Source organism: Lissotriton helveticus, chromosome 9, assembly GCF_964261635.1.
Source record: "Lissotriton helveticus chromosome 9, aLisHel1.1, whole genome shotgun sequence".
Classification (NCBI taxonomy): Eukaryota; Metazoa; Chordata; class Amphibia; order Caudata; family Salamandridae; genus Lissotriton; species Lissotriton helveticus.
In genome coordinates, this window is record NC_136070.1 from 410,577,935 (window position 1) to 410,594,038 (window position 16,104).

Here is a 16,104-nt window from a genome sequence, read left to right on the forward strand (position 1 = left end):
CCACACAGAATTTGAAGTTTATATTAATTTTAGTCTTATCAACGGTTTGTACTGTAAAGATTTTAATTAACTGTACAGTTAATATTTAAATTCAAATTCAATTGGTGCGGCATTCCTAATGTTGACACAAATCTCACACCCTGCTTCAGGAATCCACTCCTCACTCCTCCAGGCAATCTCCTGCTCCTTACAGGGCCCTCTGCTCTTGAGTCAGGCAGGAGCTGGTGATCCAGGCAGTAGGGCGAGTGGTGTTAATTTTCCAGGGTAATGTCCCCGCACCCAGAAGGGAGACTGGCAGACCCTTTGTTTCCAGTTCTGGTTCTAACTGTCAGATCTCATGCTGAAATCTTCCATGCTGATGTAGAGATTCAGTTAGACAATTTGGGAGTCAAAAGCTCCCCTTTCTGTTATTATTTCCAGACTTCCTCCAGAGGGAGGTCTGTCACAGAAGGATTACCTCCAAATCTGTATCCATATACATCCCAGCGTGTGCACGCAACTGCATGCCTGTTGACTACCATATACTGCACCACTTCACTGGCACACATAGACCCCAGAGCGCACATGCAACCATACATGCTGACTCGCACTGCATACAACCCAATTCAAGGCAATTATGAGTCACGAACAAAACAGCAGAAATTTACCAGCTTTCAATTAGAAATGTAATCACTTGTGTTATCCTATGGGAGGGGAAGGCCCTACAGTAGTCAAAAACTAATTTGGGAGCTTTGCAATATCAGAACATGCACAATTTAAAACTGGATGTCCAAACTGTTAATTACACAACACCCTGCCCTGTGGCCTACCTATGGACTATCTTTGGGGTGATATATGTAATAATAGGGGAGTTTAAGGCTTGGCACAAGGTTTTAATGCCAAGTTGACATGGCAGTTTAGAACTGCATTCAGGCTGTAGTGGCAGACTTGGGACATGTTTTAAGGTGCTACCTGAGTGGGTGGCACAATAAGTGCTGCAGGCCCACTGGTAGCATTTGATTTACAGGTCTATGGTACACCACTCTACAAGGGGCCTGCAAGCAAATAAAATATGGTAATTGGGTATAACTTTAACACTGGTTGGCAGCGGTCCTAAGTCCATCAAAAAAAAATAAGTGCAGGAAAATGGAGGAGGTGAGTCAAAATGTTTGGGTGAAGACCACTCTAAGACTGACAGGTCTCACAGACGTAAAATGGCCGGTTCACTCTCCTGAACACTAATATTGAAAACGCGGTATTCTTCCACCATCACACTCCTGCTATATAAGTCCAGGTGGATGAAGTAGCCTTCAACCACCTGAGGAAAGTTCTTTGGGTGCCCCTCCTGCTTCTAGTAACATTGCAATCCATGAGACACGCCTAGGTCATTATCTGTGATCACTCACAACCAAAAATTGCTACCAAAGATCCAGATATCACGGCAGATGGAACACGGAGGTCAGGGGCACATGTCCATTAACATGCATGGGACTTTCCATATCAACAATGTGTCACCATGGTCACAGGATGATGTCTTGATAAGTGCCTTAATAAATGTACAAATGTGTAGAACAACAACTCTAGCCCGGCACCAAAATGACATCCGTCTTGAGTTTGACCACAGATCAGTTTTGTTCTCAGGCATGTACTTTTTTTCACCCATTTACTATGATGGTTGAGACTTGTTGTCATTTTACCCTCTTATCTATGCGTATATGCATGATTTTGGTCATTTTCTAGCCATGGAGGGTGGATATTTGTGAATTTGTTAATTTTTGGTTGTGCATGGTAGTGTACTGTTGCCTCTGTAATTCTATCTGCATGCTGTTTCTCATTTCAACAGGCTTTTTGGATGCTGAGATCTGTTTCTCAGAAAAGGCCCAACACCTCGATCATTGGCTTTACTTCTCTTTCTTTCCCCACCTTGAACTTCTATAGCTTGAAGAGGTTCAGTACAGTAGAGCAGATATTTTCTCATGAATTTCAATTTTGAAATTGGAGCCTAATTTTCTTGAGCTTATTCTTTACACCTGGGGTTTTTGATCATAGTGCTAAGTGTTGTGAATCTTTTGAAAATGATAGTTGTTGTGTTGGGTCTTAAGAGAGCAAATTCCCTCTATTTTGTGTGGGTTTACAACATTGCACTTCCCACTCTGTCTGATCTATGCTATCCAATTAATCTGGTTTAATCCCAACACATTCCCCATTGGGCTTCCGCTTAATTCAGAATGTTTTGGAAGCCACTTGCTGAGCTGGTGTTCTCATGGTACCAGAATGGTTCCCATGTGCCCCTTTATGAGGGTATACCTAACTGTGATTTCTCTAATTGTCACCTAACACTCTCATATTGGCCTACTTTTCAGTTTGTGGTATAAGGGTGAAAGCCCTCAATACACCTTGCAGTTGTGCCATTCTTCCTGTTTCTGCGTTTAGCCCTCTCTGGAGTTTTCTTTGTCTTTTTCAATATTGACAGTAGTTTATTCCCCTAAGCACTAACTCTCCCAAAACTGCATATTAGTTCTCCTAACCGTCACATTCTTGGTGACCTTGAGAGTAGACCTGGAGTGGTCTCCACTCTTTGAATCTCAAGGGGTAACTTCACTTAACCACCTCAGCTCGAGCTCTGGTTAGTAGCAGTGTATTCCTACTGTTTTCAGGGGTGCCTACTGGTAGCGAGAGGAACTACATATTGTCTCCAAATGAAAATTGAAGTTTAGAGGCTCAGGCCGATGGGGCACCTTTCTCATTATTTTATAAATATAAATATAATTTACAAGTACATTACATGCTCTTATTAGTGGCATAACTATTTGTCACCATCACCAATTATGGTAAAAGGTTTTGCAAACATCACTGGTGCCCTGCTTTAAGGTTTACCCATAATTGTTAATTTACTGCAATGTAAGAATGGCCTTTATATGATCAGTGCTATGCACAAAAGATAACTGCACCCCTTGCTTCTTGTTCCTGCTACGGTCTTTGTTTGACAGTCTGAAAGTAATGCATATGGTTCCACAACACAGGAGACTTAAGAGGGCCTCTGCATATAGATATAGACTCTTGCCTTCCTAGATTTCTCTTCAAAGATGGAAGATACTGAATCTAGTCTGCTTGATTGGCATAATGAATCTTTAGGGATGTACTGGTCACTACCTGGCAGTAGGCATCTGCCCAACTTCCTAGCTTTTGGTATATAAGCTGCTGCTACCCTGTAGCCCATTGAACATCAATGAGATTAAGGAATTGTGTGGACCTTGTTGCTGAAGGTGTTTCCCTAAGTGGTGAGCCAGAATGGTGCACCATGTTTTCCTTGCTGGGAGTAAGCCTATTGCCCTTTTGAATTTCTGTTTGCCTACCCTGCTGCTGCTGACCCATGTGAAAGTTCCCAAGGCAGCCCAATGATTAATACATTCTCGAAGACAGCAGGTGCCCAATCCCCCTTTACTACAGGGTATAATCAGGCTGCTAAAGAATACATCTGAAAGACATATGATGTTTAGAGAGATCCACAAAGACTCTTGAACTCTTCACCAGTGATAGAGCACAAATCTGCTCTTTCATTTGTATGGGTGCATTATAATCACGGTGAGTTCGCATCCACATGATCTGTTGTTGTATTAACATTAGGCTATACGATTGTGCATTTAGTAATGTGTAAGTGAAGTATTAGGTATTTTCTTCTTGTAAGCTGAAGAATTAATGTAGTAAATATGTGTTTCAATTACATTTAAACGTGTAAAGTGTATTCACGATTAATTAATGTTTACAATATTAATGTTCATAAAAAGTGTGGATATTAATCGTTCACATATGCATGTATTTCAGATGTGTGCGCTGTACTTATGTTTGATAAATTTGATATGCTGTACTTTTATTTCACCCTGTCCACTCTTACATTGAAGGTTGCTAATTAGAATTTATGTGTATGTGGAATTTTTCCTTCTTCTCGTTTCTGTTGCTGGTGCATGAATTTGTCCTTGTTAGTTAGAATAACGTCTTTGTTTCAGGAGTGGTCTATACATAGGGAGGAGAGGATGTCTTTGAACAAGTGGAGCTGATAATGAGGAGGATGACTTTCTTGTCTGGAAGGCCTGGCAACCAAGGCCATCGAGCAGGAGCCAAGAGAGCACTATTGCCTCATGGAAAGTTACCTACAAGGAGGTGTCTGTAGGAAGGTGGATATCTGACTAAGGTTACCCCCAAACTTTTTGCCTAGTATTTAGCTGGTTTTTGACTTAGTTGGCCTGGGATCCTGCTATTCAGGACCCCAGGCTAATTGCTCTCTCCTTAAAATGGACTCCATGTACCTTAGGTACATTACCAATTGGAACTGGTTCACCTTATTGGCCCCTGTAACAGTGTACCCTAGGTACCCAGGGCATAGGTGGTTCCAAGGCCTACCAGGGGCTGCAGCATGTATTGTGCCACCCCTGGCCTGGCCTCCATATTTGACACAACTGGCTGATCACTCAGCTGGGGTAAGTCGGTGTAATCACCCCTTACTTAGGTATAGTATGCCTATATCTAACCTAAAATGGACACATATGTTCCTATCAGCCACTCCTATGGAAGGCCTCATCAATCCTGGAGGCAGAGTGCTTGGAAATATGTGAGATGGTGCTCTGGCATGAGCTGAGCCTGTCTGCAGCTTTTGGAACCAAGTCCTTTAGCTGTTTCATGATACTGCCATACCATATACTCTTAAGTGCATTATGAACCTCGCAGTTAAATGCTATCTTTGGTTTGGCTTTATCAAAACATGTCGAGTAAGGTGTCATACGAATTGGAATACTACCCCCTCGCCAGTTCTGGTCACGGGGGTAGCATTCCACCCTTCTAGAGGGACACGACATGTACATAACCTGAACCCCGGTTAAAGTTAAACAGAGCCTCAGCATCACAAAATGGATGCTGCCACCACAGACACAAGTCTGACCTCCTGCTGCTGGGAGTCCTTCCAGCGAGGGCGGCTTGGACAAAGGGTTTCCTGCCTTGGGAGGTGCTAGCACCACCCCAGACAGGATTTTGTGTATTGGGTAGGACAGGGTTGAATAGAATCAGACATGCCTGGGGCACACAAGGTGTCCCTGTGCATATGCCAGTTCAAACCGGTGCTGGGGCTTTCCAGCCCCAGTCTTGGCGCGAAGCTGGACAAAGGAAAGGGGGTGTAACCACCCCCCTTCCTGGTCCCACCCAGAGGAGGGACCTAGCAGGTAATCCGGCCCCTAGATTTGGAATAAGAGTAGGAGCTGTGTCCTAAGACTTCAGATCATTCTGAACTCAACTTGAAATACAGAAGAAACTTGGACTTCGACATTCTGCTGCACAGAAGACTGAAGAGAATCTCCCTTGTGGCCAAGGAGTGACCACCCTGTGAATACAGGCACCAACCAGCAACTCAACATCTGCTTTGCCGCCGCCTCCCGCCGGATCCCGAGCCCAGAGCCTGACAAGACCCAGACTCCCAGACATCTCAGAGCCCGATCCACAGTCCCTGAAAAGAAGAGACCCGTGGAGGCACCGAGAGACGTGGGACCAGACATCTTGGAAGACCCCCGAAGAGCTTACTGCGCAGCACCCGAGGCACCCTCGATGCTGTGCTTTGGGGTTTGAGAAGCCCCAACACCGAGCAGCATTTGCACTGAAGATCAGCCCCCCAGCATCTCCACAATCTGCGTGGGGCCCTTTTGCACTTTGCCACTCGATGCACCATCCCGGCCACTTGCAACGTGGCTAGCGGCCATCTTGGCGACAAATACTACAATTTGCACCACTGGTCTGGTTGCTCCTGAATGGCCCTTGCTCCCCTGAAAAGGAGCACCCGCTCTGACCTTGCTGGTCCGAGTGAGAAGCTTGAATCGATTCCTGCGTGGCTTGCTTTTGCCAAGGCCTGTTTGCTCCAATCAAGTTGCCGTTACCGCCATCAGCGAGAGCCTTCATGGGACAGCTCGTGATCGACTCCTGGACGTCCTTGACCTCTTTGTGTCCACGTGGCTGCGGAGACAATCTTCACTTCTTCACCTGTCTGCACCCAACATTGCCTGGTTCCTTCCTGGTTCCACGGTAGTCACTGGCTAGTGACTTTGAACATTGTCCCCTCTGCTTTCAGGTCTTCACCTCTTCAGATCCACCCTTGGATCCACCGGAACTCTTCTCGAAAACCCGCCTGCAGCATCTTCAGCTCCAAGCACCATCGACCTGCGTGACGAAACCCGACACTACTTCGCACCTGTGCACCCGCTTCCTGTGGGTGAGGTAACTCAGCAACGCCGGTGTTCCCACACTGGTATACACCTCTAGTGCCTGTGTCTAAAGTTTTATCCTTGTAGGTCCAGCGGAAGGTTCCTAAAACACTAACTTTGTAACTTTTACGCACCATTGACATTGCATTGGTGCATGTGTGCGCTTTAAGCGCTTGTAAAAAACAAGGGTTCCCTGAGCAAATGATAAATATAACCCCTAGGTCAGGGAAAAGACAGTGTGAGAGTAACAACTCTTTAATAATTTTTTCCATGATTAGTATATAATTTGAATGAAATAGTGTTTTTGATGTATAATTAATTTTATTGTCATCTTTCTGTTATTTATGTAATTCATGCTTTTTAAAGTCTTATATTGTGACTTGCTTTACGTAAAAAATTCTTTTTAAATATTGTAAAATAAAAATTGTCTCCCTCTTTTATGGAATTGGTGCTGTGTCTTATCACTATTATGTGGACAAGTCTCTTTTAACCGCCTGGGTTGTTACTCTCACACTGCGCTTTAAGCGCTGCACCCGAGTCCCGCGGGCCTTTCCCGACTTCATCACTGCTAGTCCCGAACAGCTCCAGCGATTCCCCAGGCCCTAGGCCTCTTCACTTTCCCCATAGTGGTTCTTATACCACTATTTTAGTATATGGTTTATGTGGCCCCTAGGGCTCATCCACATTTGTGCACCTTTTGTATATTTAAACTGTGTTTTGTTTTTACGCATTTGCGTCTGTGCTCATAAAGAGTATAGGGGATATTTGTAGAAATAAATCTATATATATTTTCAATATATATCTGTGTGGTGTCCTTTCATTTGGTATTCAAGGGGATTGTGTATGGTAAAACAGCTTGCTTCACATGCCTTTACAGAGTTTAGCCTAAGACTGCTTAGTCCATGCTACCCCTAGGATAGCTTGTCTATTAGGTTGAATTTACAACCTCCACCATAAGGGTTGCTTGGCATGGTACAAGGTGATCACTAGAACTAGTGAGCATCATATACCAGGCCAACTTCTCACATTGGTGAGCAGCGGATTGGGATTTGAGCTTGCTGTTGTTTTACCATTACAATCTTTGAGAGTATCATTTGAAAGGTCATACAGGTACCTGATAGGTACATTAAAACAAGACTAGTATACTTAAGTTCTACTGAACTTAGTTGTTGTAGAGGATAGGGAGTAGCACACCCTGACTACAACTACTAGATAGGTTTAGTAGGAAAACACCAGTGTAGGTCGATTGCAACATATCCACCCACACTAGAGCAATGTCTGGAGCAGAGGGATCCACTGGACCTATCTCTGTTGAGAGTGACCCTCCAAGGGCACCATCCAAATTTGCTATCTTTACTTTTAAAGAACTGAGGCAGCTGTGTTCCTTAAGAGGAATCAAAATGGGTCCTACCCCTACAGCAGGTCACCTCAGAGAGCTTTTAGACCAGTCTAAAGCTCTAAAGACCTCCAAACCAGGCCCCTCAGGGACTGGAGATAGAGGCTCTCCTACTGAAGATGATAACACTGACACCCCTGCCCCTGTCATCCAGATAGATGAGGAAGACCAGGTCACTGGAGATACTCAGCCAGAGGATGAGGAAGAAGAGGGGGAGGAGGAGGAAAGTGGGTCTGAGGATGAGAGAAATAGTCAGGTGTTAGTCTGCAGGCTTAACCAGGCTAACTTAAGCTTATTTGGGACTGAAAGTGGGTCCAACCCACTCAGACCCCCAAGTGGACTTAACCAGGAGCCCAGGAGGAGGAGGAATCACTCAGGTGAATCCAATACCTCCCATGCTTCTAGAGGTTCTCATGGTCACTCCAGAAGGGAATTGACTAGCCCTCAGAGAAGGGAACATGAGGCCAAAATGAGAGAGGCTGAACTTAGGATCCAGAAACAAGAATTAGAAGTTGCCCTGGCCAAAGAGAAACTTGCTAGAGCAAGACAGCCTAGAGAGAGTGGATTAGGATCCACTGGTGGCAGCAATATCCAAAAGGATAAAGACAGGTCTTTTGATATCAGAAACCTGAGAAAGATTGTGCCCCCCTACAAGACTGGGGATGACATCCACAAATGGATGACTGCACTTGAGAGAGCCTGCAGAGTACAGCAGATCCCTCGGGAGCAGTGGGCAGCAATCTTGTGGCTCTCCTTTGAAGGTAGAGGCCGAGACAGACTCCTCACAGTTAGTGATGGGGATTCTAGAAACTACCTGGTTCTGAAGAGTGCTCTGATTGATGGGTTAGGCTTAACCACTGAACAGTATAGGTTAATGTTCAGAGACACCCAGAAGACACAGACTCAGGACTGGTCTGAATTTGTTGAATGTGCCACTAAGGCTCTGGAGGGCTGGTTGCTGGGAAGTAAGGTTACAGACTATACAGGATTGTATAATTTAATTATGAGAGAGCAAATCTTAAGTAATTGTCAAAATCAGCTTCTACATCAGCACCTGGTGGACTCTGATCTGACCTCTCCTCAAGAATTGGGTAAGAGGGCAGACAAATGGGTCAGAACCAGGATCGGCCTAAGAACCAGGGTGGTGACCAAAAGAAAGAGACTACCAAGCCTCAAGAGAAGGGTGGGGATAAATCAAAAGAGAAGACTTCCCCAGGGCCCCAAAACTCCGAGGATGGGGGTGGGTCCCAAGACACTTCCTCTACAGAGAAAATGCCTTATTGCCATAACTGTAAAAAGCCTGGCCATTGGAAAACTGACCCCAGTTGCCCTAGGGCCTGCAATAAGGAAAATATACCTCCAGGTAAAGCTCCAACACCCCCTGTCACTGTTAGCAGTGGTCCCCCAGGTGGTGGGAGCACCCCCAAGAATTTGGGTGGATTTACTTTTGGAACACAGGTGGATTCTGGCCTAACCAGGTCCCCTACCTCAGATACTCTTGTCCATGAAAATGGCATGGGGTTTGCCAACTTCACTGCTTGCCCAAACAATTTGAGCAAGTACAGACAGGAGCCCCTCATCAATGGCTTGAAAGTTGAGGCCTTTGGAGACACAGGGGCTAGCATCACCATGGTGGCTGAATGTCTAGTCCCCTCAAGGCAACTTTTACCTGATGCCACATATCAGGTGACAAACATTGATGGAATAGAAACCAAACATCCCATGGCAGTAGTCAATCTTAGCTGGGGAGGTGTCACTGGCCCAAAGAGAGTGGCAGTGTCAGCAAACTTGCCTGTAGATTGCCTACTTGGTAATGATTTGGAAATCTCAGCCTGGGCTGAGGTTGAACAGGAAACCCATTCTAGAATGGTAAATCTCCATGGAAAGGTTAGTGGGGCTGTGCCGGCCACAGCCCCAATACAAGATGTCCTTCCTGAAAAGGTTGGTAGGGCTGAGCAAACCTCATCCCCATCTTCAGTAGAAATTCTTCCTGAGAAAGTTAGCAGAGCTGTTATGGTAACAGCCCATAACCAAACTGAGTTCCTTCCTGAAAAGGTTGGTGGGGCTGTGATGGCCACAGCCCAAACTCAAACTGATTCCTGTGTTGTGAAGCCTGAAAATATGGATCACTCCACACAAACAGAGAGCATTGAGGAGGAAGAGAAATCTCCCTCCCACCCGACTTTAGGAAAGGATCAGCCTCCTCAGGGAACTGATCTTACCCCTGATGAAGGAACTGCCCCAGAGGTGGTCAGGCCTAGCCTGACAGAGCTTCTGATGTCAGTGGACCCTTTTCAGGTGGGACCCAGTCTGGAGCAGGTATCCTGCCCCTCTCTACCATGCCTTAGTCAGCCCAGGGCTGCAGAGGACAAGAAGGACAGTGAGCCCCAAAGGGCCCCCTGTCAAATAAAGCACCCACATCAACAGATTAGGGTCACCGAAGCTAGCAGCCCTAGCCAGGTGAAAACTTTTAAAACTCCTGAGGGATCCCCCTTAAAAATAGTTAGGGACCTCCCACCGATGGATTCTGTTGGGCACAGCCAAACCTGGGACCCAAAGGGCCCAAACCTGAACTGTCCCTCCAGTAAGCCAACCAAAGGGACCCAGCCTCCAGCTTTAGGTAGCCAGAGGTTGACCCTGAGAGCACAGTGCAACTCAGTCAAAGAAAGAAAGGCCTACATGGTGGAGAGTGATTGGAGGAAGCTGAGTCCTACAGAGGAATCTCACTTCAGTACTCCATCTCAACATCAGCCTTTAACTTTGCCAAGACACACCACAGGTAGAGATTCCCTATGGTGGAGACCCTCAGATACCCTCAGGGTGAGGGATTGCTTAGTGGACCATGAGACAGGGGGTAACCAAGCCAGAGCTGGTACTTCCTTATATGGCCACTTAGGCAATATAGGCTTACCTGGTCAAGGATAGCCTTATCTCCTTTCGTTTGGGGGGGGTTGTATAGGAAGGTGGATATCTGACTATGGTTACCCCCAAACTTTTTGCCTAGTGTTTAGCTGGTTTTTTACTTAGTTGGCCTGGGATCCTGCTATTCAGGACCCCAGGCTAATTGCTCTCTCCTTAAAATGGACTCCATGTACCTTAGGTACATTACCAATTGGAACTGGTTCACTTTATTGGCCCCTGTAACAGTGTACCCTAGGTACCCAGGGCATAGGTGGTTCCAAGGCCTACCAGGGGCTGCAGCATGTATTGTGCCACCCCTGGCCTGGCCTCCATATTTGACACAACTGGCTGATCACTCAGCTGGGGTAAGTTGGTGTAATCACCCCTTACTTAGGTATAGTATGCCTATATCTAACCTAAAATGGACACACATGTTCCTATCAGCCACTCCTATGGAAGGCCTCATCAATCCTGGAGGCAGAGTGCTTGGAAATATGTGAGATGGTGCTCTGGCATGAGCTGAGACTGTCTATCTTTGGTTTGGCTTTATCAAAACATGTCGAGTAAGGTGTCATACAAATTGGAATACTACCCCCTCGCCAGTTCTGGTGACGGGGGTAGCATTCCACCCTTCTAGAGGGACACGACATGTACATAACCTGAACCCCGGTTAAAGTTAAACAGAGCCTCAGCATCACAAAATGGATGCTGCCACCACAGACACAAGTCTGACCTCCTGCTGCTGGGAGTCCTTCCAGCGAGGGCGGCTTGGACAAAGGTTTTCCTGCCTTGGGAGGTGCTACCACCACCCCAGACAGGATTTTGTGTATTGGGTAGGACAGGGCTGAATAGAATCAGACATGCCTGGGGCACACAAGGTGTCCCTGTGCATATGCCAGTTCAAACCGGTGGGCGCGAAGCTGGACAAAGGAAAGGGGGTGTAACCACCCCCCTTCCTGGTCCCACCCAGAGGAGGGACCTAGCAGGTAATCCGGCCCCTAGATTTGGAATAAGAGTAGGAGCTGTGTCCTAAGACTTCAGATCATCCTGAACTCGACTTGAAATACAGAAGAAACTTGGACTTCGACATTCTGCTGCACAGAAGACTGAAGAGAATCTCCCTTGTGGCCAAGGAGTGACCACCCTGTGAATACAGGCACCAACCAGCAACTCAACGTCTGCTTTGCCGCCGCCTCCCGCCGGAGCCCGAGCCCAGAGCCTGACAAGACCCAGACTTCTAGACTTCTCAGAGCCCGATCCACAGTCCCTGAAAAGAAGAGACCCGTGGAGGCACCGAGAGACGTGGGACCGGACATCTTGGAAGACTCCCGATGAGCTGACTGCGCAGCACCCGAGGCACCCTCAATGCTGTGCTTTGGGGTTTGAGAAGCCCTAATACCGAGCAGCATTTGCACTGAAGATCAGCCCCCCAGCATCTCCACAATCTGCGTGGGTCCCTTTTGCACTTTGCCACTCAACGCACCATCCCGGCCACTTGCCACGTGGCTAGCGGCCATCTTGGCGACGAAAACTACGATTTGCACCACTGGTCTGGTTGATCCAGACTGGCCCTTGCTCCCCTGAAAAGGAGCACCCGCTCCGACCTTGCTGGTCCGAGTGAGAGGCTTGAATCGATTTCTGCGTGGCTTGCTTTTGCCAAGGCCTGTTTGCTCCAATCAAGTTGCCGACACCGCCATCGGTGAGAAGCTTCGTGAGACAGCTCGTGATCGACTCCTGGACATCCTTGACCTCTTTGTGTCCACGTGGCTGCAGAGACAATCTTCACTTCTTCACCTGTCTGCAGCCGACATTGCCTGGTTCCTTCCTGATTCCACGGTAGTCACTGGCTAGTGACTTTGAACATTGTCCCCTCTGCTTTCAGGTCTTCACCTCTTCAGATCCACCCTTGGATCCACCGGAACTCTTCTCGACGACCCGCCTGCAGCATCTTCAGCTCCAAGCACCATCGACCTGCGTGACGAAACCCGACACTACTTCGCACCTGTGCACCCGCTTCCTGTGGGTGAGGTAACTCAGCAACGCCGGTGTTCCCACACTGGTATACACCTCTAGTGCCTGTGTCTAAAGTTTTTTCCTTGTAGGTCCAGCGGAAGGTTCCTCAAACACTAACTTTGCAACTTTTACGCACCATTGACATTGCATTGGTGCATGTGTGCGCTTTAAGCGCTGCACCCGAGTCCCGCGGGCCTTTCCCGACTTCATCACTGCTAGTCCCGAACAGCTCCAGCGATTCCCCAGGCCCTAGGCCTCTTCACTTTCCCCATAGTGGTTCTTATACCACTATTTTAGTATATGGTTTAGGTGGCCCGAGGGCTCATCCACATTTGTGCAACTTTTGTATATTTAAACTGTGTTTTGTTTTAACGCATTTGCTTCTGTGCTCATAAAGAGTATAGGGGATATTTGTAGAAATAAATCTATATATATTTTCAATATATATCTGTGTGGTGTCCTTTCGTTTGGTATTCAAGGGGATTGTGTATGGTAAAACAGCTTGCTTCACATGCCTTTACTGAGTTTAGCCTAAGACTGCTTAGTCCATGCTACCCCTAGGATAGCTTGTCTATAAGGTTGACTTTACAACCTCCACCATAAGGGTTGCTCGGCATGGTACAGGTGATCACTAGAACTAGTGAGCATCATATACCAGGCCAACTTCTCACAGTGTCTAACTGGATGAGGCGGTCAGGTGATGAGTTGGGGGTGTGATTTTTGACTTTTCTATTTTGGGTTTAGGGACAGAGTCTGGGAACTTCTTAGAATGAGCTCCGTAGCTGAGCTACTCAACCCATTTAATATGAGTGCGCTTCTTGAGAAAACTTCACAGGCTGACATCTTTCCAGGGACTTGCCTGGGGGAAAAGTTAAGTAGGGATGCCCTGCTAGCAGTAGTGTAGGGACAGTCTAATACTTTTTGCTTATGAATTGCAAATGAAGAAGGCTCATGATGTAGTCTCTATAATTATTTGTGTTCTGATTCTCAAATTGGTCATTTTGTGCATATTGCACTGACTACATTTCATTTGTAGGCTTGGGTTTGTAATCGAGCCTATGTATTTGTGCACTCTCGTATTGAGGTGTCTTAATTTCCAACTTTTTTTGGCTTTATAATAAATAGATACAAATCTAGATTAGGAGTCTGTGTTCCTTTAGCGTCATGGGTAATGGTAATGTATAATTGGCTAGTGATTTTCTCTCTCCTCCACACTTATGAGAAGACAACAAATCCCTTTTAGCCAGGGGTTCCGAAGTAAGTCTAGAACATGGAACCCCGCTCCATTACCAGAGAAGGAAATTGATCGCCAAGAAGTGCAGTTGAAATAGTGGTTGCTCTGCCAGTTGAACGAATTCTTTTCTTATTTTTGTCAAATGTGATGCTTTCTGTTTTTCAACGTGTCACATGTAAAGTCCAGCAAATGTTCTGCTGGCCAGCTACACAAATGCATAGTCCTATGTGCTTATAAGCTACGTGTGATGAAAGGCTTGTGGGCATTTTATTCTTTGGGACCCCAGGAGGTCAGCGTGCCTTTTTGGTATCGCTCATTGTACGCATGACCCCCAATAGACCAGTCCTATGGACTCCTAACAGCAGGAAGATGATTTCACACCATAGCTCAGTGCTCTGAGGGCCTCCATATTTTTTGGGCATACTCAGCATTTTGTTGAAATTTGTTTTCAGAAAAGGACCCCACAAAGGGGCTTTGTTTCTGGGGGAAAAAGCAATGAACTTCACGTGCAGGCAGTTTCCTTCCGGCACTTTGGCCCCTTTTTTGTCTAACCCTATGTAGCTGAAACCGGCAGGGAAAATCTCTGTCGATGGCTCACCCTATATAGGGTGGTGCTGCCAACAATGTGATCCATCGGTCATGTGGCTGGTGAGCTTCCAATTTAGTGGGGCAAGAGCTCCTCCATTTTACATTAGTGATTACATTCCATCAAACCCTAAATTACCTCTTTATCTTTAATTGGTTTTGTGATTTCTTTGTAAAGTGTTGTTTTAGTTGATCATGAAAGTCTATGGTTGTAGCCGAACAATTATCATTGGCATAAAGTGATCCATACATGCGCAGGAAGATTGTGAGACTACATTCATCAGACCATGTCAGTTAAGAGTTGACAAATATTTATTTTCACTTGCTACCATTAGGTCATCGGAGTAAAATTCTCATGATGCACTGCACTGGTTACACACGCTTACATTATATGTGAATTGGAGTCCCATGAAGAATTAGATGCTGCTGAACATCATGTGGAGCGTTTAGTAAGAGGCTCTAATTGCATTACTTTATTTTGCTTTTGCGTTATATTTGGTAAAATGATTTGTCTTACATTCTGCATATTCCCATTGATTTGATTACTATTTATCCTGAGAGACTGCTACAAACTGCCCCTGTGCTGATGTTTTTATTCAAAAAATCCTGCAATTGAATTTTTAAGTAATCAACCCCCACATGCATCAATCTAGGATTTTGCATTTCTTAAATAGCGAAAATTAAGGAATCGCTATTTAGGAAATGCAAATTCCTATGCATCAAGAAATCCTAAAAGTTTTTAGGATTTCTTAATTTTCGGAAATTGCGATTCCTTAATTGCGAATCGCAATTAAGGAATGGCATTACATTGATTCCTATGGGCCTATGGGCCTAGAGGCCCATAGGAATCAATGCCGTTTTGCATTTTTTTTTTTTGCACTCGCAATTTTTTGATGCATTGCAAGGGTGCAGAGGGGGGTCCAAAGGACCCCCCCCCTGCACCCCTGAAATGTATTTTCAAGTGCATGTTTCACACACACATGTCCTAAGGACATGTGTGTCTGTTTATCTAAAACCATTGGTAGAACTTGTTGAGAAGCTAGGGCTAACGCTCATGAACTACGCCGATGACACCCAAATCATTTTTTCCCTGTCTAACTCTTGTCCCCACTCCCCGTCGCTACTCAAGGAAGGACTACTAAAAATACTGAACTGGATGACAGCAAACCAGTTAAAACTGAATGGGGACAAGACGGAAATTCTGATTTTGGGAAAAGACAAAGAACTCTGGAACCCCGCGCATTGGCCAGAACAGATGGGCATCCTTCCTACCCCGGTGCCCCATGCTCGTAATCTGGGTTTTGTACTAGACAACGCCTTATCCATGGATAAGCAGGCCAGCAAAGTTACTGGATTGTGCCTCACCATAATCAGATGGTTGAGGAAAATCCTGTGGATGTTGCCTTCGTCAACACAGAAGACCGTAGTCAATGCCCTTGTCACATCAAGGCTTGACTACGGCAACATCCTATACTTAAGCGCAAATAAATCTGTCATTGGACGCCTGCAAGTGGCACAAAACGCCGCAGTCAGACTCCTGTGCAAGATTCCCAGGAACGCTGGAGTCTCGAACCACCGCCGGGACCTCCATTGGCTCAGGATTGAGAACAGAGTTCGCTTCAAGGCTTTGAACTATATGTTCAAAATAAAAACTGGAGGAGCCCCAAAATACCTCCAATCCCTTGCTTGCCTCTACACACCAAAGAGAAACCTCCGGTCCCAGACAGCAGCACGGTTCTTTATACCAAGGTTCA